The sequence below is a fragment of the Condylura cristata genome, unplaced genomic scaffold (genome assembly GCF_000260355.1).
Source record: "Condylura cristata isolate star-nosed mole 26May11 unplaced genomic scaffold, ConCri1.0 scaffold00009, whole genome shotgun sequence".
Taxonomy (NCBI): Eukaryota; Metazoa; Chordata; class Mammalia; order Eulipotyphla; family Talpidae; genus Condylura; species Condylura cristata.
The window spans coordinates 28,843,912-28,871,665 of NW_004567110.1; the positions used below are offsets into that span (position 1 = coordinate 28,843,912).

Consider the following 27,754-nt stretch of genomic DNA (forward strand, 5'->3'; position numbering starts at 1 on the left):
TGCATAAATAAATAAATCTTTAAAAATAAAAAAATAAAATAAATAAAGTTACTGCTGAGTCTTAGGTATACTTGACGTAAGGTCCATTTGGTTTGGCAAACAAACAATGGGCAACACTGGCTGTGCATTCCCACATGGTGCCAGTCACAGGCACCGAGGAGGGCTGTCCTGGTCAGACTGGGCACAGGCTCTCCTAGCCACCATGGTCCTTTCCCCTCAACTGCACTATCATGATTGGCTGTGTCTGTCAAGGCACGTCTTTGACTGTTCCCTCTGCAAATACAATTTTTTTAACTCAATTATTCTTGCATCAAAACTTAAGTCATCAGAAGAATGCAATTCACATTTCCCCTGATTATCTTCCCTAGTCTCTATTCTCTGCAAGAATTCATAACCCCTAAAACATTTGACCTCTCCTGAACATCAAATACAGCTCAGTCTCCTTATTGGCTTGCTTCAGGGGTCAAAGCTCTATTTTCCTTTCTCAGCTTCTCCCACTTGGTAGCTATTGAAGGAGACCTCCAGAGGTAGAGCAGCCTTCATCCCGGCAGCAAACAGCCCAACTGGAACCCTCATGCAGACTCTGTCCACCTTCACCAGTATCATGACCCTGCTCTCTCTTACATCTCTCATTCATTTAACTGCTTCTTCTACCCTTTCATATGGTGGGCACAAATCTTTGCTGCCTGATAACATTCAGTGGCCCAGACACTAGACTTCATACTCATTTCCTTCTTCCATTTCCTGCCCCACTCTCAGTATGGCTCCATTTTCTTATATCTCTCCTTCCTCATTCCCTAACATGGGGCTTTCAATTCTTCAGCCAATCACACACCGACAATGCTGGAATATGCTATAAAGATCCGGAACTTCAAGTTCCTGATATTCATCTTGACCCCCCTCTGTGGTTTTATTGTCCAAGCCACAGTTCTCAAAATTTTCTCCTACTTTAGCTTCAACATCACCTGGTTCTCGTACCTCTGGTGGTTTTTTCTCTGAATTAACAGGCTCTTCGCTGGCTCCTTCTTTCTCTCAATCCATGCTCTCAAACTTGTTAAGGGTAAGTCTTACTACAAAATGAATGTGCTCATAACTGTGGCATATGTTAAAAACTCAGAGGCTGTGGAAGACTCACCCTTTATTAAGAATTACAACTTTATGGCCCTCCCTGGTGGCACAGTGGGTTAAAGCACAGCACTAAGAAGCTAAAGCCACTTCCGCATGAATTCGATTCCCGCCTGCCCCAGAGGTGACCACACGGCGTGGCAGACCTCTCCTGACCCGCCCACTGCTCCCCTCAGCAGTGTACTTCGTCGATCTGCCTGTTCTGTTCCCCGCTCTGTCTCTGGGGAAGCCTCTCACTGCCCCTGAGCCTCCGGCCTGTACCCCAGTTCTGTATGCACAAATAAATAAATCTTTAAAAAAATTACAACTTTATTTAGGATAGTCCTATTATTCACTTATAAGCAAGTCTGTAGTCTTGTACTTCTACTCAAAGCCTGTAGCAGTCTAGCCGGATCAGGCTATTCACCTGTAATTTCAAGCTTGTCCTAGGTACATTCCTGCCTTTACCAATGTCCTTCTTGCTAGCTGAAAGCCCCTTTCTCAACCATATGGTAATCTGTTTGTAAGATCAGCATGAGAGCCATTTTCCAGAGGCAATTCCAACCAGAGACCCTGCTCTTATCCGAAATGACAAGGTCATGTAATAATATCACAGGCTTGCATTTAATTATACGTTGTACAAATTTTAATAAATACCAGCCCCTTCATTGGTTTCCAAAAGGAATCAACCTTTTTTTATTGTGATTTCTACAGTGTTACTGATATTTGTGGAGTAATCAGGAAGAGTTTACTATATTACCCAGGATCACAGCATTGCACATGACAAATCAACATCTTGCATTCTTCAAACAGAATATGATCCAGGCTTAACTCTCACCCATCATCTGAGGAGAAACCATTTTCCCAGCAATGGAATTTTCTTTCAAGTTACCAAGATGACTCTTCTTTTTTTTTTATTTGCTTCATCTTGTATAATTGCTTAAAGATAGTAATTCTTGAGTCCTCAATTACATTAAAAACATCTTGAGGAACTCTGGCAATCCTGGTAGTAATACGAATTATCCAGATAGTGACAGTTAGTACTCTGAGACACATAGGATATATGCAGGTGGTGCTTCATGAACACTTCTTGAACTTAAAAACGGAGGTAATGCACATACACACAAAAAAACACCAGTATAGTGGGTAAGATGGTAGTCCCCAAAAGTTATGTACACATTACAACACCTAGAGCCTATGAATAGGGCCTATTTGAGAAAAGGCCTTGGTGGATATAGTTAAGTTAAAAGTACTGAAATGAGATTATCCCAAACTACCTAGTGAGACTTAATTTTAATGACAAGTATTACAAGAGACAAGAGAAGAAGGCACAGAACACGGAGGAGAAAATATGTGAAGATGAATGCAAAGTGTGGGAGCCTCCAGAGGAAACACAGCCTCTAGGCTTTGGACTTGTCTACCAGCACTGTGACGGAAGACATTTCTGTTACTTTAACTTACCAGCTATATGGTAATGTATTATGACAGCCCCCAGAAAACTAATACAACCAGCTCCTGAGAATTTACTCTTCCACCATTAAAATACTCCCCCAGATGCTGCTGTATACAAAATAGACACTGTGGTTAAATTTAAAGAAGACATATAAAGAAGTCATACACAGGGATCTTGGCTAGAAAAATTCCAGGTTACATCCTGGACTGGGGGTGTGAGCTTCTAGCAGGGCATTTTATTTTGTGTTTCTTGAAACATATCTATGTTGTGAGAACAAGAAGTTATATGGTGACCAAGAAATGTGAACTGTAGGTTAGTCTTTCCTAATCCATGAAAAGCTGAACAAACCACCAACTAAATCACCAAAAAGGTGAACACATGAGTCCCCTGTGTGAGACACGTTTGGTATAGCTCAAACAGGATGGTGGGAAGATGTTGGAAGAAAAAGTGCCACAATCTCATAGGAAAAACTAACCACCTCTTGTTTGTAGTAAGTGTATGAGCTGGCAGCATTTTTCTTGGACAAAACTTGGCTCAAAAGAAGCAGGTGGCTGGGAATAAATAGCAAATCACATGTACAAACCATGCTTTTTAGAAGGCTGCAGCAAAAAGTTAAGGAAGAAAGTCAAAGGTAAAAAAATTCACACACTTAAACCTTCGTATCAAAGGGCAATTAGCCTGGAACACAACCTTGGTCCCACTTCCTAACAAGCCATGTGAAAATGGTTAATCCAGAAAGGCATGCTTCATTATGAGCTAAGTACAAAAGAGAGAAAAGTACAGATGAAAACAACAAAAGAAGAAAATGGAATAGAAAAAAAAGTGACATCCCAAACTGTGACCACAGAACAGGTAAAACTGTGGTCAAACAAAATTCTATGAAACCCAAAGTAAGAAAATGTCTCTGGGCCCTCCCTGGTGGCACAGCGGGTTAAAGCACAGCACTGAGAAGCTAAAGCAACTTCTGCATGAGTTTGAGCCCCATCTGCCCCAGAAGTGACCCACATGGCACGGCAGACCTCTCCTGACCCACCCGCTGATTCCCCTCATCAGTGTACTTCATCCATCTGCCTGTTCTGCTCCCCACTCTGTCTCTGGTGAATCCTCTCACCACCCCTGCATCTCTGGCCTGTACCCCAGTTCTGTGTGCATAAATAAATAAATCTTTAAAAATAATAATAATAAAAAAGAAAGAAAATGTCTCTATAAAAAATTTCAAAGTACATAAATATGCAAATGGTTGGGTGAAATAAGGTCAGGCAAGAGGAAGAGATGATTTGCTGGCAAAGAGAAGAGAAAATAAAACCACCAGAGACATGAGGATCACAGTAGAGGTGCCCCAAAGATAGTAGGAAGATACTGCTGAAGATGAAGTAAAGATTATGAAGGGCACAAGTGAGAAAAGAAATCAGAATGAAAATAACCAAGGTCAAAATAATTAGAGCAAAAATAATGTTTTATTGATTACAGCAAAAAATGATATATGTGAAAATCAGATGATGGAATCAAACACCTGCATAGAAGAATAAAATTTAAACGGATAAGGTAAAATGACTGTTTCCAGTCAACATTATTATGTACCTGACAACATAAAAGAATCAAATGAAATACTGTAAACACTAAGGGAATTTAGTAAAGTGAATAAACATAAGCATAATATAAGTAACAAATGTGCAATAAAAATATATACAAATCCATATGAAGAAAACTGTTAAGTGTCACTAAAGGACAGACAAGAACTGAACAAATAAAAGCATATTTATTGTTAGGAAAAACTCAGCATTTTAAAGATACATCTCCCTAGGTTATTCTATAAATTTACATGATCACACTTATAAATACACACTTGGTACTGTCCGAAACTAGATAAGTTTTTCTGAGTTCACAGGAAAAATAAGAAGAATCAGGAACATTCTGATAAAAAGAAAATAAATGATCAGGGATTGTCACTATAACATTACACTATTACAGTCTAATGTAATGTTTTAATATTTTAAATGTTGAGCCACAGGTTTGTAAATAGGCAAAAAGATCAGTGAAACAGAACAGAAATTCCAGAAACAGATTCAAGTACAGTTAGAAATTTTAAATGTGATAAATGAACTTGAATCACATAGGGAATAGTGAACCATTCAGTAAGTGATATAAAAACAAAACCCTGATAACTAAATGGGAAAAAAAATAATTAACTTTTATGCCAAAATAAATCCCAGATAAGATCAAAGACTTAAACATAAAAGCCATTAAAGTATTATAAGAAAATAAAAAGATTTTAAAAATAATTTCAAAGCAATGATTTCATAATTATGTCACAGAACTAAAAATCCATAGATGTTTGATAAATTTAACTAATACAAATAGAAGTAAATCCACAGAACAGGAAATAAAAAGTTCTTCAAAGCAGAAAAAAAAAAGTCAAGACAACCAAAAATAAGACAATTGACTAGAAAGCTAGGTAAAATATGTACAGATCATAAAACACTGGACTAAATTCATGAATTTATTATGAAAACTCACACATCACTAAGACCAATAAGGTTTTCAAAAAGATAAACACACACATGCACATGTAGAAAATTCACAAAAAATACAAATGACTATTAAACTTAGGAAAAGATGTCCAATATCATTAATGATAAAAATGCAAACAAAAACAGCATTTCCTTCCAGCAGACTGTTAGAGATGATAAGGTTCGGTACACATCTTCAGAAGAGAACAGAGAAATAAGAGACAATTACATGTTATTGCTGGGAGTATACAACCTCCATGGAGCATAGTCTACAATATGCATGTGCTTTTTAACACAAAAATCCGTCTTCCAGAAATTATCCTATGCAGAACAAAATTGATCTACACACAAGGAACAAAGCAAAAATTGTAAAAGCAAAAATTTGGGAAATCTAAATGTCTCCGTATAATATACTAACTGAATTACGGTACCTCCATGAGGTAGAGCATGATGCTATTAAAAAGAATGCTTTCTAGGTACAAATATTAAGCAGCCTCCAAGATAAAGTGTCAGGAGAACAAAGCAAGGTAAGAACGAAATGTATAGTAAGCTACTACTTAACTACAAAAAGAAAAAATAGGCTCCTTGGGAAAATACACACAAGAAAGTGATAATACCAGGGGGCCTCTGAGAATAGGGGTGCCTCTGCAGCGCATACCCCAAGGGCTTGGAGGAAAGGGGGAGAGGAAACTTACATCTCACTGTACACCCTTTTCAGTGTGCTTCCACTTGTACACCTTACCTCAAAAACTATAAAAATGTTATAGTCTTTTGTAGATAGCTTCTTTGATCTGACTCACTTAATGTCTATTCTTCCAAAGAGGGTGTCACCTTTATAGTTACTCTTGTTTAGTTCCAGGGACAAGCTGGATAAACTCAACCACTAAGGGTATCTATCGGATGTCTTTCCATTTCAGAGTGATTATAATCTCTGGGAGGAAAAAAATAATAGACACCACTGTTCTGTTTAAAAAGTCCTTTAAATCATTTCTGTTCTTAAATAAATATATTGCCAAACATCAAAAAGATTTTTTTTCTACCTTTACATCCAAAGCTAAACTGCTTTTCAAAGGCACCTCTTATTTTACTTAAAAAAAGAAATCAAGAATCCCCATATGATAAGATGTAGCTCTGTCAGGGTATGAAAGGAATGTATCCTTCAAACAAAAGGAAGATTTTGTTCATACTTTGTTTGAATCTCTTTATTCTTTATTAAGCTATGCCAAGTTGCCCTGAAAATATGTGCCTGTAACATATGTGTTGACAGACCTTTAGCTAGAGAAATGTGAAATCCAGTAATTCTTAGCCAGGTGTGTTAGTTTTTATTCACAAGCATTTCTTAAGGAAACTTATATCCTTAGTAGCATTAACTGGCATAATATAAAAGTTTACTTACATAACAAAGTCTTAGAGATTACAAAACCATACTAAACTCATGTGGCCATGTCAATATGATTTTAACAAGATGTGAATGAACATATTTATTAAACAGTCATGATAACCCTACAAAGGGATTTTAAGCAAGTGTCATTAAGGACAAAAAGTTCCAAAAATATAAGCACTTCAATCTTGTCTACTTCTCTGACTCCTTTCCTCCTCTATTTCCAATGGGTCTTTCCTGTGGGATGAACCCAAGCTGTGATGGCTATTTCATGAGGTTGAAAATTTTATGATACTTTGATAATGGTTGATAAATTGCATTAGTTACTAAAATAGATCTCCTATGTTCAGTTTTATTGTTTCTAGTTCAGCAGTTATTTTAAAAATAAGACATCCTATTCCAAGACTGTCTCCCACTCCTCTACTTCTTCTTTTTTTAAAGTAATAGAATTGCAAAGTGTTTTTTTTTTCCTTTTATTCTAACCGCCTTTTTCCCAGTCACCATCCTAACTTAGCATTTTATGAGAATTGCTTCAATATAGTATGTGACCCTCTTCCTCACTAACGAAGCAACGTGTTTCTCATACTAAAGCTACCAGGTCAAATGGTCCTGTCTGCCTGCTCAGAGCCTCGATTGCCTCCCCGTCTCCCTCGGAGGAAGAGCTCCAGTCCTGAGGATGGCCCACAGGCACCTGTTCATTAGGACTTTCCCCTACTTGTCTTCCTGCTGTGCAGGTTACCTGGCCTCCTTGTTCCCAGTGCTTAGAATTCTTACCCAGAGCAGACACAGCATCTTCAAGATTTTGCTTAAAATTCACTCCTCAGGGAAACTTTCTTAGACTAGCCTGTAAAAAAAAGTGCATGACTCCCCATTTTAGCAATCCTTTTCCTCCTCCCTTGCATTATTTTTTCTGCATAGAATATCTCACTTCCAAACACACTATAATAACATGCACTTAACATACTTTTCCTTTTTAGGGCTCAGAAGCCCCTTGAAGGCAGGGATTTTCATGGTTCCTCACTGCTGTATTCCCTAGTACTTAGAATAATGTTGGGCACATGTTAGATGCCAGGGCTGCTGAACAGAACTGGGCAGATGCCCCAGAGGACAGTCACAGGTCCTTGGAGTATCACTGAGGAGCAGCCCTGCCAAGGATTCAGCTTTCTGACCTGTACTCCAGCAGCTAAGATGTCCATGAAGTTTTATTTTTGCCTCCTTTTTGGTTTCATTTTTACTGCACAGTAAACTGGTGCTGGATATTACACAGAGACCATTATCTAATAAAAGCAGAAATCTATTTCACCTAAATCTATAAGAATTCCTCTAAGCCATGAGACCCAATAGGGTCAGACCCTTGAAAAAAATATTAGTTAACTATTGCTCTAGCTAAAACTTGGTTGGTTCCAAGTTGTAATTTTTTCCTCAAATTCAAATACATGTGAAAATAGTTCTTCAAAGAGATTCAACAAGCAAATTAACTGATAATTAGTGAAGAATCTAAATGCTAAAATTTCATATGCTTCATACATTCAACCCAAGGAAAAGTTGCCAAGACTTGTCTTTTCATCCCAATTTTTGGAAATGAGTTGCAGATTCCTCATATGATTCTTCATTCCAAGCACTAGAATTACTTGGAAGAATACTCTTAAATGTAATGCATGTCAACAAACCTCAAATTGATAGGTTCCTTGTTGCAGCTGCCAAACCTTAGTTAGGCCATTTGTTTTTCTTTTGTTTTGCACATGAATTTCGCAATATAATAGTTAGCACTGTAGTGAAGCTACATATTCTGAGAGAGGATATTCTTGGCAAATTAAAAGCTGAATAGGATTACAAATGCCACTCAACACTATAGCTCTTAGAATTTATAATGAAACATCAGAAATACTGAAAGAAGAGTTATGTCCACTCCCTTAGACATACTTACACAAGCTGTTCACACATAAGCATACTCATTCACTCACACTCTAAATCATATGCCTATGTAATTATAGTCTTAATAGTTTTAGTCACCATAATGCTGAGTTCAATGCAAGAAATTAGAACTTGTACGCTAGTGTATCACCAGTTGACAAAAATGATTTAAGATTATCAATGAGAGGAAAGGAAGTTACACTAAAGCACAGCAAGATTTAATCACAGTTTGTATTTTTCTATTTCTATTAAATTACACAACTATTTTCTATATTGTGGTAGATAGCTACAAGAAAGAATACAGAGAGAGTTCATGCATCCTTTATCCAGTTTCCTCCAACACAACATCTTGCAAAACTATAGTACCAATTCCAGAACCAAGGAAATGCTACTGACATAGTTCAGATACTGAATAAAGAACAATACCATCAAACCAAGCATTCCTCAAGCTGCCGTCTTATAGCCACACTCATTCTTCCTCCCACCCTTTATAACTACAACCTGCCCCTTAAAGCCTAGCGAACACTAATCTCTTCTCCATTTCTATAATTTTGTCCCTTTAAAAAAATGTTATTAAAAAAATAATATAGTGGGGCCCTCCCTGGTGGCACAGCGGGTTAAAGCACTGCACTAAGAAGCTTGGGACAATTCCTCATGAGTTCGATCCCCGCCTGCCCCGGAGGAGATCCACATGGTGTGGCAGACCTCTCCTGACCCCGCCCACTGCTCCCCCCAGCAATGTACTTGGTCGATCTGCCTATTCTGCTCCCCACTCTGTCCCTGGTGAATCCTCTCACCCTCCACATCTGTGGCCTGTACCCCAGTTCTGTATGGACTTTATGATTCATGTTTTTCATCCTGGCCATTGTCAGTATCAACAGTCTGTTCATTTTTATTGCTCAGTAATATTCCACATTATGGATACATCACAGTTTGTTTAACCATTCATACATTAAAGGACACGTAGGCTGTTTCCAGTCTGCAACTGTAAATAAAGCAGTTATCAACAGTTACAAATTCAACTTTCTTAATAGTCATGGGACTATTCATGTGATTTATTTCAAATTGTATGAATTAGGGTATTTTGTGTTATTTAAGAATTGGTCTGTTTCATTTATGTGATCAAACTGATGGATGTAGAGTTGTTTGTTGCAGTCCCTTTTTAACCTCTTGATATCTGATTTTCTGTTTCATTCCTGATGTTGTTTCTTCTCTTTTATCTTCTTTAGCAGTCTTGCTAGAGAGTTACCAATTTCATTATTTTTCAAAAAAGCAACTCTTTGTTTTATTGACTTACTCTACTGTTTTTCTGCATTCAGTTTCACTTATTTTACTCTGTTATACCTTCATGACTAGGATATATTTTTAGTTTTTATTACTAGCTTCTTGAAGTGAGACCTTAGATTAATATTAGCCTTTCCCTCTTCTTATAATGATTGTGTTTACTCTTATAAATCTTCTCAAGACTAATTTATCCTTGTCTCACAAATTTTGACACATTTCATTTTTATTTCCTTCTGTGTATTTTTTTTAAATTTCCCTTGAGAGTTCCACTTTGACCTGTGTAATATTTTTTTTTAGGATTTATTTATTTGTGCATACAGAACTGGGGTACAGGCCAGAGGCTCAGGGGTGGCAAGAGGCTTCACCAGAGACAGAGTGGGGAGCAGAACAGGCAGATCGACGAAGTACACTGCTGAGGGGAGCAGCGAGCGGGTCCACCCCGTGGTGCCACGCCATGTGGTCACCTCCAGGGCAGGTGGGGATCAAACTCATGAGGAAGTGGTTTTAGCTTCTTAGTGCTGTGCTTTAACCCTCTGTGCCACCAGGGAGGGCCTGACCTGTGTAATATTAAGAAGCATGTTGTTTGGTTCCCACTTGGTTCCTTTTATATATTTTACTTCTTTGCTGAGATTTTCTATTTCTTTCAATAATTTCATACATATTTGTAATTGCTCATTTAAATATTTCTATCTAATTGCTTTGAAGTCTGCCAAATAACTAAAAGCTCAGTCATTTTGCTGTAGGCATCTGTATGTTTTCTTTTCATCCAGTTTGAGCACCCTTGATTCTGTTGTTATAACAAGTGATTTTCTGATAAAACACAGACATTTTTATATATGTCATATAATTCTGGATCTTCTTTGAACATTTTATATTAACTGGTTTTCTCTGATAACATTAGGAGAAATGGTGGGAGTTAGTGTTTTATCAGTGCTAGAGGAGGTAGCAGTCCAGATTCCTCATTTGACCTCCACTGGTACTCAAAGTGGGGGCTCTTCTTATAAACTCATAGTGAAAGCGGAAGTATCAAATACTCATCAGCCTCCACAACCAATGTCACTACATTGTTTGATCTCATTGAATGATCTCATTATAGCTGGCTGTGGTGAAAATTCTGCCTCTTCACAATAAGACCTCTGGTACTTTGCCAACAGAGAAGGAGAGACATGCATTATTACCACTTGGGCTGCCAGTCCAAGTTCCCACATGGTCTCTAGTCCACACATGTGGGTGGGAGTCAGGAAGCGCATTAATAGTTGGTGGGTGTGAAAGGCCTGGTTCCCTGAAGGCTCTCCTCTCTATGAGGATACCATGCTACACTCTTATTTAAGGTAGAAATCTAAGCTACCTACCTAGTTTTTGTTGGCATAATCACTATGGGGTCACTTTTTTCCTGTAGTTTAGCAGGCATAAAGTTGTTACTTTCTGAAAGTATGAGACTATTTCTTGTCTGGTCCTTTGACTGGAGAAGAAAGCAGGTTTTTGTTGGGACATTATTTCTGTGTCTGTATTCTCTGCTATTTACAAGGTACAGGCTTCTTCAGCTCAAGTCTGAAAAATCTAAAGCAAAAAAAAAACCTAGGGAGCTCAAGTCTTAACATCCCTGGTTGGTTTCCCTACTTCTTTCCACCTTCAAAGTTATATATACATATACACATACACATACACACACAAATACATATACATATAGTTGGACTTAGTGGGATAAACAGAAAAATATACATCTAATCCATCTTCACAGATATGAAAACTTTCTAGTAGTGTGCTATTATTAATAACACACCATGTAAAATACAAAATTTCACAAGTCAAACCTGAGTGTCAATGCTACCTCCTGCATCTTCATATTGTTTCTGAATGCTATCTCCCTGTGAATCCTCTCCTGAACTATCCAACTCAGAATGAATTACTTTATGTTCTATGTGTCAAATAACATTATTTACTTTTCCATAAAGCCTTGTAGTCATCAAATGGTGCCATCATTTGTCAGGTAAGTAAAGCAAATTGAGAACAAACATCATATTGGATTCATGTTTGGGTTCTCAGTGTATGAATACATAATAGTATACATGTATTACAATAACAGTGGTGGAGTAGGGGGTAACTAGTGGATAGTCAATAAGTAATTATTGACTGAATTAAGTGAACAAATGAACATTTATTCAGCACTTGCCCATATGTTCCAGAACTCAGTAGGGTTTGTTAAATTGGGCTAAATTGTTTTAGCATCTGTCAGTCTAATCAATTCACAATTATTTCTTCCCATGGGGTAAAAAAGAAACTCAGAGAGTATATCAAAAGTGCGATTATTTCACATTAGCACTTTTTCCCAATTAATGATTAGCCAATCAGCAACTATTTATTTTAAAACTATATGCCCAGGCAGTGCCTGATATAAAAGGATTCATCAGGATTCTGCCTTCAGAGGTATAAAATAATATATTGTGCAAAAAATTAAAGATTAAGTAATCAGAGTAGAAATGAAGTGAAATAAATATGAGTTATTTAGATAACTGAAAAGTAATTTCTTTAAAAATGAGGACTTGACTCAAGCTTCAAATGATGTCTAAGATTTAAGAAAGGAGGAAAGGAAAGATAAGGGCAGTTCTAGTTTGCGAACAGTATAGAACAACACAAAGATAGAAACAAACTGGTTTGTTTCTGAATACCGAGGTATTCACTCAGAAAGAGGAGATGAAACTAAAATTAGAGTCTGAAAAGACTGAGATTCATACAGTATAGGTTGAGAAATAAAGAAATCACCATCATATTAACAGTTTACAAAGACTTTTTAAGCATTTTACCATTTAAGCTACCAAATGTCTAATGAAATGAAGATAACGAAAGTGAAGTAATTTAAATCCAGAGCTTTAGATATTCACCCTTATGCTTAAGTGCACACCTTTCTCCCTATAACATGTTCAAATAACTGGAGCTTTTGGGGGGAGAGGCATCCTGACATCAAAAATGAAGAGATTGTTTCCCCCAAGTAAATAAGTTTGACATATTAAGAAATATGAATTAAAAGGAAAGGTGATGAAGATCCTACCTAGAAAGGCAGCAGCAAATATAGGTAAGAAAGCAGTAGATCTAGGTGCTGTTTCTAAAGAAGAGAGATGTCTTCATAGAGGGGAGAGGAAGGGTATCATAGATAAAACTAGGATTTTTGTTGTAAACTTTAAGGAAAACACTGGTACCTAAGTCAAGGGAATTGGAAAACATGAATTTACTTTTGGACACCGAGTTTGGAGAACACTATAGGCTTGTAGAAAGACAGGACAAAAGAAAAGCCTCAAGTCAGGGAGAATTGCATATTGTGCAATGAATGCTGTTAAAACCAAAACAAAACACCTAACCTTCCTGAATCCCAGTGGCCTGGAGACCATTAGAACTGCTACCTGGTCAGCCCAACCACAATAACTACAGACACCTGTCACAGAAAACAACAGCTATAATTTGTGGCTTCCTAGTCTACTTTCCCATTTTCTGTTTTCTTGTTCATTAAAGTTATCTTCCCTGATACCCATTCTCTGATCTAGGTTGGCTGTCAGTAACGTTACCATTCCTTCCTCCTTATTACAAAGATAGAATGACCCAAGCAAGGCCAATCAGAATCTTCCATGGCACACAGATCTATAGTCAGATATAGTTTTAAATATAAATATGGGCACAGCTACAAATACATACATAGAGGAATATTAACTATATTTTCTTCATTTTTGATGTCAGGTATGCCTCTCCCCCCAAAAGCTCCAGTTATTTGAACATGTTATAGAGAGAAAGGTGTGCACTTAGCATAAGGGTGAATATCTAAAGCTCTGGATTTAAATTACTTCACTTTCCTTATCTTCATTAGACATTTGGTAGCTTAAATGGTAAAATGCTTAAAAGAAATCTTTGTAAACTGTAATATGACAGTGATTTCTTCCCCCAGGGTTGGTTAATTCTAAATTTTCCCTTTGAAAATTTCTTTAATATACAAGCCAACCAATTCTAAGTCGATACCCTCCAGCCACTTCCTCTCTCTAACACTCACATGACAAGTCAATATTCCTTTAACCTAACCAAACCAGGGCCAGGTACTAGACAGCTTGGAACAGAACTAACCCTCAGAGCCTGCTGAAATTCCTCAAGCTAACCAATCCCAGACCTGCTGACTGCGCAACCATTCTTTCTCACCAAAATCACACTAATCTCTTGCCCAACTTTTAAGTTTCCTTTCACTACTGCACCCTAACTGACCATGATGTCTCCCCATTTGCTCCTGCATGACATATAGTTCTTGGGAACTATAACAAGCTTTCTTTTCCATGGCAATCATTTCTGATCTGTTGATCTTGCCTTACCAGAATCATAATAAAATGTATTTTTTAAAGATTTACTTATTTATCCTACAGGTCTAGGGTACAAGCCAGAGGTGCAGGGGCAGTGAGAAGATTCACCAGAGACAGAGTGAGGAGTAGAACAGGTTGACTGACAAAATACACTGCTGAGGGGAGCAGCTGGCTGTACCAGGGCAGGGATCGAATTCATGCTGAAGTGGCTTTAACTTCTTAGTGCTGCGCTTTATTTAACCCACTGCACCACCAGGGAGGGCCCAATAAAATGTGTTTTTTAGACATATATATGTGTTGCAAATAAAAGCTGTTTCCACTGGGACTGCTATGATGTGAGTCTGGAGCTTTGGGCACCCATTTTGTCTGACATATACTGATAGTCTATATGTGGGATTAAACCAAGCAGGAAAGGCTGAGTCAAAAGATAAAGACAAGCATAGAGATGGGCACATGTCATTTGGACCCTGGACCCATCCATGACTAAAACCCAATGGACCGCTACACTTTGCAGATAGGAAAGTTAAATTCCTGTGTTGATTTGATCTTTTTAGTTGCACTGCTTTCATTTATAACGACATGTTCCAGTTCAACATCTCCAAACATATCACCTTCCCCCAAAATCTTTTAACTAGAAAGATTTTCTTTTTTCTGTTAATGAAACCATAATAATCTCTACTCATTCAGACCCCAAAGTACTAAATCACCTATCCATTCTCCCATATATTCAATCTGCCAATAAATCTCATCATTGTTTGCTTCTGTCCCTATAAATAAAACCACTACCTCTTTAATTCAGGTCTTCTTTACTTCTCTCACTTAGCAACCATACCTACACAACCCATCTCCATTCTGCCAGACCAGAAATCTTTCCTGATCTTCCTAGCTAAGTCGGCCTCTTCCCTGTTTCTGCCTCTCTCTGCCATTATTCGCCCCCATTCTACGCTGAGTCAGTTTGGGCGCCATCTTTTCCGGGACGCTCTTCCTGACCCAGCTCTACTTGTCAGAGGCTATGATCAATGTCCTTTCCTATGATTCCTACCACCTTCTTCTACCTCCCCCAAAGTTTGCCTCAATCTAAATTGAAGATTATATTACTTGGCTTATAGTTATAGAGGAGAAATATCACAGCCATATGATTCATCCACCCACCATATAGTAGGAATTCAATGCGTGCTTTTGAGCTTTAAAGCGAGTTGTGCTTACCGCATCCTTTATCCCCTTCCTTCAGTATCTGCAGCAGAGTTACAGATAGAACGATGTTGGCTGTCCAAGTGAGAAGCCTCCTATAATAAACTGTGTTCCATAATAAAAATTAATATGTGTAAATCCTAACCCTAAATTGATGTTATAGGGAGGTAGGGGTCTTTAGGAGGTAATTAGATCATGAGAGTGGAGCCTTCGTAAATAGGAACAGTGCCTTATGAAAGGGACAGCAGAGAGCTCTCGCATTCTTTTTCTGCCGTGTGAATAAGCAATACAAGACAAGTCTGAAAACTGAAAAATGATCTTGCCAGCACTCTGATCTCAAACTTCCAGCCTCCACAACTGTGAGAATAAATTTCTTTTGCGTATACACCATACACCACCCACACTAAGACACTGTTATAGCTGCCCGACTAGCGGTAATACCTCCTCAGCTCCAGCCTGTCTGTACTTCTACACCCCACCCACCATTTAGATTAATTTGGCTTACAATGCTAGTTGTTGTTAGTGATTCTGACAATGCTTTCCATTAGCACCTTGGAATACCTTTGCCTTTCCCCCTCACCTCCCTTGCCTATTCCTCAAAACTAATTTTGAATTTTCTCTGTGCTTGCTCCAATATGCATCAGACCACCATCAACATTTACTGAATCATGCCAAATGTCTCCACTAAAATCTGAGACCATCTGATCTCAGCTGGGTCCTCTGCATTGCTTGGCAACACTTATATTTATCATCAGCTGACCCCTATCAAGTTGCCCTAGAGCAGCTGCTATAAAGTTTTTCCATTCTCCTTTAGCCCCAAATTATACCCAAGCCCCCCTCACACTCAATAAAAGTTCTACTCATCTGTACAACCAAGACCATATTATAACCATGAACTGCCTCAGATTTATTAATTCTAACTGCAAAACTTTATCTATTCCTTTATCTCTTTATCATGGGGAACTTCATGGCCCGATGGAAAAATTACCCACCCTCTTTCCAAAGCCAAATTCTCTACCTATAGATTTCTAATTTTTTAAATTTCTCTCCTCAGTTCATATCCCAGTCAAAAAAGCTAATATTTCATGATTAGCTAACATTTTTGAGCATTTACAACATGGCAAGTGTTACTGGATATAATAAACAATCTGCATAGATCATTTTATTTACTACTGACAACCTTTTATGTTTTTGATACTACATCCCCATCTTATAGATTAGGTAACTAGGGTAAGTAGAATTAGGAAATTAGCTTGAAGTCATTTCCTTATACACTTGAATTTTTCCAAATAATCTAAATTCTCCCTTACTTCCCTTCTGTCTTCCTCTGTTTTAATATCGTATCTAAAACTTACAATACAGGGCCCTCCCTGGTGATGCAGCAGGTTAAAGCCCAAAACTAAGAAACTAAAACCACTTCGGCATGAAACCGATCCCCATTCAGGAGGTGACCACATGGCATGGCAGACCTCTCCTGTCTCGCCCAGTGCTCCCCTCAGCAGTGTATTTTAGTACATCTGCCTGTTCTGCTCCCCACATCGTCTCTGGTGAATCCTCGCACCTCTGGCCTGTTCCTCAGTTCTGTATGCATAAATAAATAAATCTTTAAAAAAAGTCTTACAATACACTATCAATCACAGTTACTTAGTTGAACGTTTCTGTGTCTATCAACTGGATGGGGACACATAAACATACCATATACATACACACACAAAAACACTGTTAATACTTAAAATGTTTTTGTTGAAATGTTTAAGTAATACAGTTTTAAATTATAAAATTATCCTAATTGTTTGTTATATTGATAATTATGTCAATAATATAATTGGTATTGATAAAATAATATAATTGATAATGACAGAATAATATAATTGATAATGATAAAAAATATCAGCACTGATCTTTTCTTTTTTCAGGTGCTATCACTTTTATAATTTTGCAGACACTAAAGGGTTTAGAAATGTGTATAAGAAACCAAAGCTCTAGGTAGCTTTTCTTCCACTTTGAAAAGTGCTCACAGCCTGGATATATTTCTTTAGTTGCCTAACCTAATTCCATGGTCCACAGCTTGGCACAGTCTCCATGGCATTCAAGAAGAATTCTGTCTGAACAAGAAGGACAAGATCAGGTCCAGAAAGGAAGCGTGTACAACAGTATCAGCTGAAACTACTTCCCTTCAAAAAGGCAGGCTGACACCAGGTCAACTGAGGAAACAAACATTTCTTCCATTGACAAGTGTTTAATTGGACATTTTCAGAAGCTAATGTCATGTATGCAGATGCAAATGTTTGAAGGGTTGTTTACAGTATAGTTTGTGCCAGACAGGATCCAATGCCAAGCCAGCACACAGCCTCCCATTATTCTGCTGGGCTCAGCTTCTAAAGATGTTTCAGGGCTCTCTGAGCCTTGTAAATTTCCACATCCAATGGCTCCTCTGTGTTTTCACAGCACAGTTCTTCTTCCTTCCTGGGTAGACATCAGTCCTTCCCCTGCCAATCTCCATTACTGCCTTCCCTGGTTCAGAAGAGGCTTTGGAGATATTATTTTGAGGTGATTACTCCTCTAGAATGTCCAGAGAGTATAGGGTTGAGGTTTTAATAGTTTTGGGAAAACTAACAGGAAATGCTAGGTTCTAGATCTCTGTTCAGAAACTGAGCCTTAGCTGACATAATTATTTCAAGAATTACATGCTATTCGTTGAGCCAAGAGAAAACAGATAAGTCCACCTTAACATGCCAGTACAATGAAGATGTTCTTGACTGGCAGAATGAAAAAGAATATACTACATATGGACATTGAGGAAATCCATTCATCTTTAAGAATTAGACCATCCATACTCTATCCTGAAACATGCAATGCAGGAAAAGATAGATGCTATGATGCCTAGCAGGAGTATAATGGACCAGGTGAGAAAATAACAAAAATAATAAACAACCATATACCAGAGACATTTTGCGGGGGTGGAGTGGGGAATGGGATCAAAAACAGGGGAGGAGGGAAATGCATGGGATTATGGTGATGGCACACGGGTGACTTGGTGATGGGAAACCCATGGGGATTACAATTGAGATGGAAAAAAAATGTACAAAATGATGTAAAAATAAACTTTTGTAAAATAAAAAAAAAAGATGCTATGATGCCTTCACATTGTCTTCTATTATCAACTATTTGCTTCAAAGTAAACATTTCAATGAGCAAATTCTAAATTGGAAATAAATATTAAGAATATTGTTTATATATAATTTCAAGAATATTTAAGTCAAGAATTCTGACACCCATTTTACCCAATGGTCTCCATTGTGTAAGAAAATTATTAACACATATCAATGAGTTCATTCATTAATTCATACTACCTTTATAATTGCATACTATGTTCAAAGCAATTGCAACTGTTTCAGATATCCAGAAGAAATACAGAATATATAACAATTGGCCTCAGGAAGCTAGTGAACAAGGAAGGCAAATGACTGTCATACAAAAGGAAATAAATTCTCAAGTACTTACAATAAAATGATGAAAATGTATTACAAAATTATCACTGGCAAGAATAGAGAAGAAATAGCAGAGAAGAGGGTATTTCTAGCCTAAGATTAGTGAACCTTCACAGCTTTTGATTAGGAAGATTATTTCTAGCTAGAGAAAGCCATGAGGAAAGGTATGAATTTATAGTAAGTTCCCCAGACATGGTATAAGATCTAGGGAAGATGAAGTATTATAATATACTAAGGAAAAATGTAAACACACACGCACACATTGTACATAGTCCCAGTCCCATTCCCAACTGAATAATTTAGAGTTACAGTGTAGAATAAGACTCAGGAATGCGCATTTCAAAAATGTTCCTAGGCCACAGAGGATGTGCACTCAATGACATGATGCAATCTTCACTTGTGAGTACAAAATACATGAAGGGCTAGAGGGCTGAATTTTATGGGCTGAATGATGTCCTCCCCAAAAGCTAGATGCTTAAGTCCTATTACTTCAGAACATGTACTAGAGATAGGACCATTAAAGAGATAGTCAAGTTAAAATGAAGCCATATGGATGGCTTCTAGTACATCCTGACTGGTTTCCTTGTAAGGGGCTATTTGAATACATAGAGACAACAGGGATGTGTGTGTGTGTGTGTGTGTGTGTGTGTGAAGAAAAAAGGACTAAAGAAATAGTGACTAGATGGTCATTGCAAGTGAAGGTAAGAAATCTTAGAAGAAATCACATCTGCTGGCATCTTCATCATTGACTTCCAGCATCCAGAAGTGTGAGAAAATTAATTTCTGATGTTCAAGCCACCCAGCTTATGGCAATTTATCATGGCATCACTAACAAACTAATACAGTAGGTAAAATTACCAGTAAAGCACCTATATATTTCATGCCTGGGCTTTAAGTATCTTAAAGCCATACTAGGAATTTAGACTTTATTTCACAGACAAAATCTTAAAATGTAGACCTTTAAAAAAAAAAGGAAGTAATATGATCCAGGCTGTGATCCAAGTCTTAAGACAGTGTGGAAAATAAGACGGTTTATAAGATTCTGCCTGGCCAACCAAGTGACAATCAGGGGTTTGAGTAGAGCAAGGATAGAAATGATTAAGCAGGGGAGCAGAAATATTCAGGAGCTCCCCCAAAAGCTCTTGTAAGCACAAGAGCACTGGAGATTTATTAATGACTAGAAGAACTAACATTGTTATAATGGGTATCTTACTCAAAGCAATATACAGATTTAATGCAATACCTATCAAAATTTCAATGACACTCTTCAAAGAAATAGAAAAAAATGTTATTGAAATTTACATGTAACCACAAAAGACACTGAAGAGACAAAGAAATTCTGAAAAACAAACAGTCAACTGGAGGTATCACACTCCCAGACATCAAACTATACTACAAAGCTACAGCAATCTAAACAGTATGGTATTGGACTAAAAATACACAGATCAACAGATTGGTACTGGGAGCCCAGAAAATAAACCCTCAATTATATGGACAGGTAATCTATGACAAAGAGCTGTGAGTATACTTTGGATTTAAATATGGCATTAGAAAAATTATACTAGTATGAGAAATATTGGAAAGCCATATGCAGAAGAAAGAAACTAGACCACTATCTCACGCCAAACAAAAAACATAGCTCAAAAGTGGATTAAAGGCTTGGGTGTAAGACCTGAAATCATAAAATCCATAGAAGAAAATGTAGCAAAATACTCTGGCTTCAGAGATTCTTTGGAGACTTGACTCCAATAGCAATGGTATCAAAAGCAAAAATGAACAAATGGAACTACATCAAACTAAAAGACTTCTGCACAGCTTAACAATTATTAAAAGAAAAAGACATCCTATCAAATGGGAGAAAATAGTATATGCACATAATACATCCAACAAGGGACTAAAATCCAAGATCTACAAAGAAGTCATGTAACTCAACAAACAACCCAACCAAAAACTGGACAGAAGAAACAAATAGACATTTCTCCAAAGAAGACATACGGATAACCAACAGGCACATGAAAAAAATATTCATTATCACTTATCATCAGGGAAATGCAAACCAAAACTACAACAAAATAGCACCACAATGTCTGTGAAAATGGCCCATATCAATAAAACCAGAAGCAAATATTGGCAAGGTTGTAGAGAAATAGAAATTCTTATATAATATTGGTAGGGATGTGGAGTTTCACCCCTATGGAAATAGTATAGAGGTTTCTTGAAATATTCATAGATCTGCCTCATGATCTAGGTTTATAGTAGGCTATACCATCCAAGGTTTGTAGTAAGCTGTACCATCCGCATTTGAGTAAGTATACGCCTTGAAATTCACATTATGACAAAATTGAATAATGACGCTTTCCAGAACATAGCCATGTGTTTAGTGACAGATGACTGTTAACGATTATATTATTTGATTAGTGTTAATGATACCATATTATGGAAACCTCCTCTATCCCTAGTCACCTTTATGAATTGTCAACCTCATTAATTATATTATTCATATTTTACCACTTGTCTTTTGAGTGTTCTCATTTGGCTTTTGTATACATGATTCATCACTTCAGTGACAGACCATAAGGCCTCTTACAAGGCCTTTATATATTTTGAGGATAAGTATTTTTAAATGTTTGACTCATTGAAAAAGTCCCAATTCTTCTTTCTTAAAGTGTTTACCTTTAAGCAATACAGAATACCTCTAGATCTAGTGCAGGGTTTTTGCTTTGCATTATACTTGGTTTTACTTTAGAAAGATGTAGAGCTTAAGGCCCATAAGAGTTCTGGTCTCCTTGCATCAGTACAGTATGAGGTATCTTACATTGAGGACATTTTCTTCAGGGTCCCAATGGCAGTGCCATTGTTGGGCTTGTTTGCCTATTTTCCAGTTGAGCTTCACCCCAATTAATGTTCTAGTTATAGGTGCTTCCTAAATAGTAAAGGTAAGTAGAAGGATTTCACTGCAATTTATAACTGAAAATGTTTTAAATTGTCTCTAATGACTGGGGGATCCAATTCAAGATTCCCATCTTCATATTTGTTATTCAAATTTAAAAAATCTTCATGTATAATATGAAGGAAACTTCCTTGCATTAAGAGAATCCCACATTTGGAAGTCTGAATTTATCCAGAAATTATATTAAAGGTTGATTGCTTCACATTACAAAAGAGTTACCTGCTTCTTAGAAGATTTAATCATAAGTTTGCTTTATGTTGTGGACTAACTGCAATGAAAATGTCATTTGATCTTCACAGAAATGCCCACTATTATACAACCCTTCATCATCATTCCCACTGCACATATCAGAGTAGTGCTAAGGATCCTCTCTGTCACTGCTTCCTCCCCTCAGAGAACTAGTTTCGTTGGCCTTGCAACGGGGTCTGCTTCACTTTTACATTTTCATAAGTGGGGAGGAGTTAGCGGGGACACACTATAAAAGCAAAATAAGGCCCTGGTACAACCGATAAAAGGCAGAAGGTTTGCGTTCCTGCCAGTCATGGGATCTGAGGTAGCCTACAGTCTCCATAATAGCCAGGTTTTAGTTTATACAAGAAAAGATAATGGAGTCTGGCCACACCTACTTTTAACAATCATGTAACAATCTAGTGTAAAATAATTATTTTTAAATAAAAGGTGTTACGTGAACATATTCTTTTTTTCCAAGCAAGGCTAATACCACAACACTAAGAGAACACTACATCATCTGCCTTTTTCTTTGTTAGAAACTATGTGTTATTCATTAAATTTTCTGAAAATTCCTCCTAATCATTATCCTTTTCATTTTATCTTACTGTGCCTCTGTTATTTTTCCCTTAGTTCAAAATCTCCCAATACTTTCTCTGAAAAATTAGATCAAAACCTCTGCCCAGCACCTCTGAACAATCTCTCATTTGTCTCTTCCTGACAAACTGAATAAGATGAGAAATCAAAGCTTGTGGTATTCTTACCATTAACTAAGTACAATGATTTGGAAGAACAGGCTCAGATTTCTCCTCTGTACTCCAAATCTGCCTATACCTGTATCTTTTGCAATCATCCTCTCAGCTACTCTCCTGCCATTTACTTATCTTTGCTCCTTTGAGCCATTCCCGTCTGTGGCACCCTATTCTACTTTCTCTTTGTAGCTTATAATAACTCCTCATTGTTTGAGTATGCAACCTACTTCTTTCACTGGACCTTACATAAAAATTAGAATTTCAAGAAATTCACCTGAAATATGATGTAATGGCTATTAGTCACATCTAAGGTGGCTGTTTCCTCCTTTCTATATGACTTATCAAATGGCTGTCTCTTTAGACTGAAGGCCTGTCATGAAGTCTGGCAGGCGTCTACTGTATGATATCACAACACAGCTGCAGTCACGACTGTATCCTGGGGGTCTCCTCTGGGTATTCCCGTTATCTCCTTTTACTCCCTTTCTTTCTCCCAAAATCTTTCCCTTCTCTTACATTTACTATCCTTGTTAATTTACTATCCTTGTTAATGATAGCTCCATTCACCCAGTCAAGCAACTCTAAAATCTCAGAATAATTTCCAACCTTATTTCCCATATCCAGCTAGCCATTAAATCCTACACTCTCTGTCTTCTCAATCTCTCTCAAACCTACATGGCCTAGACCCTTATTCTAATTCATTTGGACTATAGCAACAACATTATTTTTTGTTCTGGCCTCCTGTCTTTTCCCTGGCCAGTTCCTTAAAAACATTATTTCTGGAGATATTTTCTAAAGAAAATGCAATCATAGCACTTCTCTTCTTAAAAATTTAGCTTAAAAAAAATCCTCTTACAAATATTATTTAGGTTGTGATAAACTCTAATCAACATGGCCTTCAAGGACCTGCATCCTCTAGCCCCGGCCTCACAAGACCATTCTTCTACCACCACGTAACCATCTCCCCTCCCCACGCCCCCACCATCCACCCCTCACTCAGGGCAATGTGGTGCTCATTCTCATCTCCTTTTAATTCCCTAAGTCATCCTCCCTGCTTGAAGTGCTGCTCTCCCACTTCCTGGCCTTTAGCTTTCAAAATCCATTCAAAATTCACCTGATCTATGATGTCTTCCTTAGCCCTAACCACATTTCCTTCCTGGGAAAATGAATGGCTACTACTTCCACATCACCCGATGGCGTAATTATTTGTGAATGGGTTACTTTCCTACTTAACCTCAGTATTTCAATCATCTTTATCAGCATAGAGCACACACTCAATAATGTTACTGAAATTAATAAAGGCTTAATAAAATAACTAAAGAAATGCTAGAGACCTAGAAGTGTATCTGTCACACTTCTTAGTTGTTTTTAAGAAACAGGACCCAGGAATAAATAGAAAGGACCAATAATGACTGTAGCAAACATATGAATTGGTTTTTGTTTTTAAAAGCTGAGTGGTTTAGGGAGGGTTTGAGGAGCAGAAAGTACATTTTAAAGCTCTAGCTCCAGGGTGAGTAATAAAAATTGTTGCTTTAATTTTTTTTTTCCCCCGTAATACTGTGAGCAATGGGAAGTTCTATTCTATCAGCAGCCTTCAGGCCAGAAAAGTTTCAGACTCCTAAGTTAAATCAAGCTGGCATTCTGCTCTCACTTTTTCAGGCAGCAGCAATTGGTCTCTACCTCCCATGGAGCTAAACTTGACTGACAAAGAAGAAACAAAATAATTTTCTACTTATTTTATGGGCCTCTCTTTCCCTCCTCTGCTCTTGTCAATTAATTCTAAGTGTGCTAGAAACTCTCTCATGTATTCTTCTCCTGGATTACAGGGGAGTAGGCAGTGGACTTTGTCTACTTTAGGACTTGTCAGTCAGGTAAAGAAGGAGGTAACCAAGGACCTGAGGTTAGCTCAAGAAACAACATTGCTTGGAATTCATTTCAAAGGCCTAAGGGCCACTCATAGATGACAGCTCTTAATGCTACCCATTTTATATTCCCTGAATAGGTAAATCTGAACATGAGTAAAACTAGGAGGCATGTGCATGTAGGTCAAAGTATCCAAGTCCCAACAGAATTCAAAACTTTTCAAAATTAAGTGACCACCAATTCTCAGTAGTCTTAACCATCCCATCTCTAGATACATTTATCCCCAGTACCCTAAGTTTATATATGTGAATACATATCTATGAACACACACAGATACCACACTTGAACATAACAGACTTTCCTAGTGATGATTGTCTGTCTTTCTGAAAACCTCACTTCATCTGTCTGTGCTATCAGTACCTGACTTCCATATTCTAAGCGTTTCTTTTCTTTTCTTTTTAAGATTTATTTTATTTATTCGTACAGAATTGGGGTACAGGCCAGAGATGTGGAGGGTGAGAGGATTCACCAGAGACAGAGCAGGGAGCAGAACAGGCAGATCAACAAAGTACACTGCTGAGGGGAGCAGTGGGCAGTCCAGGAGAGGTCTGCCATGCCATGTGGATCACCTCCGGGGCAGGTGGGGATCAAACTCATGCGAAAGTGGCTTAACCTTCTTTGTGCTGTGCTTTAACCCGCTGCGCCACCAGGAAGGGCCCTCTAAGCGTTTCTTATAATTACGAAGACTGAATAGGTATTACAATAACTCTTAGACTTACAGTGAAGGTAACATGGGTCAATAAGTAAATATTACAGTGTTTGTTACAAGGCCAGTGCCCCATATATAATAGCTTTGTTATATTTTGTGTCTGAATGTTACAGGACAAGGCCAAGGGACCTGAAAAGCAGGGTAACCTGGGTATGAGTCCTTACCTGTGCTTAATAACTCTGCACAAGACCCAAAAGCAGACATGGAGAGAGAAATTAAAAAAAAAAAAAAAGTTCATTTATACAGAAACAGAGAAAAAGGGAAAGGCTTAAGTGGCTTATATGTCCTACTTGATGGGCATGTTCTACTAATAGTGCCATCTAAACTAAGCTACCAGGATGAAAGTTGAAGCCAGAAAAGTAATAAAGCAAGAACATGCATATGTTCAGTTATAAGCCAAGTAGGGTGGCTTACCTTGACCTCATTCCCACCAACCTCCTAGTGAGGATGTCAGATTCATGACATTGGAAATCATTCTGGTACCTGAGTACTCTTCACCGTGAAGATGGGGGTGACACCTCTAAAAAGGTGAAGGAGTGGTTTGTTCTTCAAAGGTGAACAATACATAACTGGCTCCTTGGAAGAGTTCAAGAAAAGCCATTTTTTTCCCACCAAGTACCACCTTTGACTCCACTTATCCCATGATAACTGAAGTAGGCAACATTAATTTTATTTCACTTAACACATTTGGGTCTTTGTTTTTGTTAAATGTAGCATGCAAAAAATATTTTAATATGTACATAAAATGACTTTTTAAGTGCCTTTTTAAAATCTCCAAAGACCTTCTAGCTCCGATATAATGTGATCTATGATAACTAATCTCAAGTTCATGCAAATTAATAGTGATACGATTCCCTGGATATACTGGAAATATATGGCATTGTCAAGCTGGGTTGCATTGGAAACAAGTTAGACTCAGGACTGGGAGCCTGTGGCAATGCAGAATAATTTCTCCTTTGTCCCCACCAAGTCCATAGTCTATTATTCAACTTTGGAGCTCCCAGGTTCTTTTGTAGCAGTTATGGAGAGAAAAAGGAATGAGCTTCAATTTGCAAAGTAGGGGCAAGTTCTACAGAATCCCAAGGACAGCAGCCCACATAAGCAGAACACCATAAAATCACTTGCGATTTGATCTTTCACTACTGATAAAAGAAAACACTGTAAGTTAGGAAGGGGGAGCACTTCACCTCCTTCGTCCTGGAGATTAAGAAATTGAGACCTAAAGAAATCAAGTGACAAGTACAAACTCATCCAGATTTTCCTGAACTGAGATCTGAAAATGTATAGCTAATGCAGCGACCAACCTATTAAAGCAGTTTCAACTCCTGTAACTTCCACAGGGCCTGCATACACCTAGTCTCTTTTTCTCTCCTGACTATATTCTTCTTCAGTCACCCACAAATCAGCTAACACCTACCTCAGATAAACAGAAGAGATTCTTCACAATCCTGAACTGAAACAAGCCTGATTTTACAAGCAAGTTACTAAAAGCAGAATCATGTAGTTTTTCCTTTCGGTTCTCCCTTATCTTTCAGAAATACATTGAATAATAGTATAACGACAGTGATTCTCTAAAGTCCAAAGTAGAAAATAAAATACCAGCCAGAAAAAAATCTAGCAATATTTTGTTCTAAGTAACACATATACCCAAATCTACCTAAAATGGAAATGTAAGGGAGTGCAGTGATTCTGGTGATTATTACCTTTAAAAACAGCATAGAACATCTTTTTAGCAGACACAAGTCTGATTCCATTTACAACAGTGGAACAGTCACACCACTTTTGGGGAAACTCCCAGAAGACAAGCATAGTAGGCACGTGTTTCCATTTGTTATAAGTTTATATCTGTCTGCATATTCCTTCATTCAGTTCTACTTCTCATATACTCATTCACTTACTCTACCTCACAGGCACCCACTCAATTATTCAAGAGACTATTGTATACTGAGTACATGATGAGTAGAGTGTGAGTAGGGCCTAAAGGTAAACAGCCAAAAGAGCCTCAAGGAAGCCCAGCTAAAGCACCCAGGGTCAGGGCAACCAAGAATCTGTTCCAAATGCTGGGAGAGGAAAGTCCCAGGGCCCTTAGAAAAGCGAGATGTAAGGCCACCCGAACCCTGGTCAACAGGCGGGTAACTGCCTGCTCACGCAGGCGGCATCCTCTGTCCCAGGGCTTCCCTATTTCTGGGCCCGGAGTCTCCCTCGCACAGAAACCTATCTTCCAGTGGCTTTTCAGTCCCGTCTGTCAATAACTCCTGCAAATGAACGACTTAGGAAGTCCATTCCCCCACGCCCCCGGGCCCGCCCCGACCTCAGCCAGCGGCAGAGAAGCGGGGCCTCTGCCAGCCACCCACGGGCATAGCGGGTGGGCGGCGAACGCACCTGTTCAGGCCCTTGGCGGCGGTCGAGCCCAGGGCCCGGCAGGCAGCCCAGCCTCAGGGTAGCGGTGGCCACACCCCGAAACGCCCGGGCCTCTTCCCGCCGCCCGGTGACCGTGGCCCTGCCCACAGCGCCGCGGAGCGGAGAGGCGGGG

At 38.2% G+C, this 27,754-nt stretch overlaps 1 protein-coding gene across 1 annotated transcript in view; it reads right to left on the reverse strand.

Moving 5' to 3' along the window:
- Positions 1 to 27,685, reverse strand: part of CPQ (carboxypeptidase Q) — a 233,789-nt gene extending 206,104 nt beyond the window's left edge. Inside the window, exon 1 of the mRNA XM_012722824.1 lies at positions 27,604 to 27,685. The gene's annotated coding sequence lies outside the window, so the exon portion shown is untranslated. The remainder of the gene's footprint in view (positions 1 to 27,603) is intronic.
- Positions 27,686 to 27,754: the final 69 nt, after the last annotated feature.